Raw genomic sequence first — 1,455 nt, 5'->3', positions numbered from 1 at the left:
AAATTAGTTATTACTGGGACCAATGAAATCAGCTGTCATATCACATCAAGGCATCTCAGAGTGAGTGAGGTTAGAAAGTGAAGGATAGAGACTTGGGGAATGATCTCATGGACCTGTCTCCTCTTAAGCTTGGAGTTGGTTCTGAGTCTGGGGCTCATTTCTGGGCTCTCTCTTTTTTCATCTATAAACCCACAAGCAAATCCCTGGCCATCTATATATGTACCAGAAAGCTGATCCCTAATCTCCTGTGACTATGAATGTATTACATTTCTGTGAGCCTTCACAATGAAGGAAGTATCATGGAAGTAAGGTTCATTTTCACAAGGGCTAAAGTTTTAAGTTACACCAATCTGGGTTTACAAATAACTGTGAAAAGAAGAGAAGCGAAAAGCAAAGGAGAAAAGAAAAGATATACTCATTTGAATGCAGAATTCCAACTAATAGCAAGGAGAGATAAGAAAGCTTTCCTCAGCAATCAATGCAAAAGAAATAGAAGAAAACAACAGAATGGGAAAGACTAGAGATCTCTTCAAGAAAATTAGAGATACCAAGGGAACATTTCATGCAAAGATGGGCTCAATAAAGGACAGAAATGCTAAGGACCCAACAGAAGCAGAAGATATTAAGAAGAGGTGGCAAGAATACACAGAAGAACTATATAAAAAAGATCTTCACTACCCAGATAATCACGATGGTGTGATCACTGACCTAGAGCCAGACATCCTGGAATGTGAAGTCAAGTGGGCCTTAGGAAGCTAGTGGAAGTGATGGAATTCCAGTTGAGCTATTTCAAATCCTGAAAGATGATGCTGTGAAAGTGCTGCACTCAATATGCCAGCAAATTTGGAAAACTCAGCAGTGGCCACAGGACTGGAAAAGGCCAGTTTTCATTCCAATCCCAAAGACAGGTAATGCCAAAGAATGCTCAAACTACCGCACAATTGCACTCATCTCACATGCTAGCAAAGTAATGCTTAAAATTCTCCAAGCCAGGCTTCAGCAGTATGTGAACCATGAACTTCCAGATGTTCAAGCTGGTTTTAGAAAAGGCAGAGGAACCAGAGATCAAATTGCCAACATCCGCTGGATCATGGAAAAAGCAAGAGAGTTCCAGAAAAACATCTATTTCTGCTTTATCGACTATGCCAAAGCCTTTGACTGTGTGGATCACAATAAACTGTGGAAAATTCTGAAAGAGATGGGAATACCAGACCACCTAATCTGCCTCTTGAGAAACCTGTATGCAGGTCAGGCAGCAACAGTTAGAACTGGACATGGAACAACAGACTGGTTCCAAATATGAAAAGGAGTACGTCAAGGCTGTATATTGTCACCCTGATTATTTAACTTATATGCAGAGTACATCATGAGAAACGCTGGGCTGGAAGAAGCACAAGCTGGAATCAAGATTGCTGGGAGAAATATCAATAACCTCAGATATGCAGATGACACCAC

At 40.8% G+C, this 1,455-nt stretch overlaps 1 protein-coding gene across 1 annotated transcript in view; it reads right to left on the bottom strand.

The window, feature by feature from the left end:
• The window catches only part of PCNXL2 (pecanex-like 2 (Drosophila)), a 168,977-nt gene that overhangs the window by 145,594 nt on the left and 21,928 nt on the right, over positions 1 to 1,455 (bottom strand). The window lies entirely within an intron of this gene.

The sequence above is a fragment of the Bison bison genome, unplaced genomic scaffold (genome assembly GCF_000754665.1).
Source record: "Bison bison bison isolate TAMUID 2011002044 unplaced genomic scaffold, Bison_UMD1.0 scf7180017864099, whole genome shotgun sequence".
Lineage (NCBI taxonomy): Eukaryota > Metazoa > Chordata > Mammalia > Artiodactyla > Bovidae > Bison > Bison bison.
This window is presented reverse-complemented; position numbering and strand designations above follow the sequence as displayed.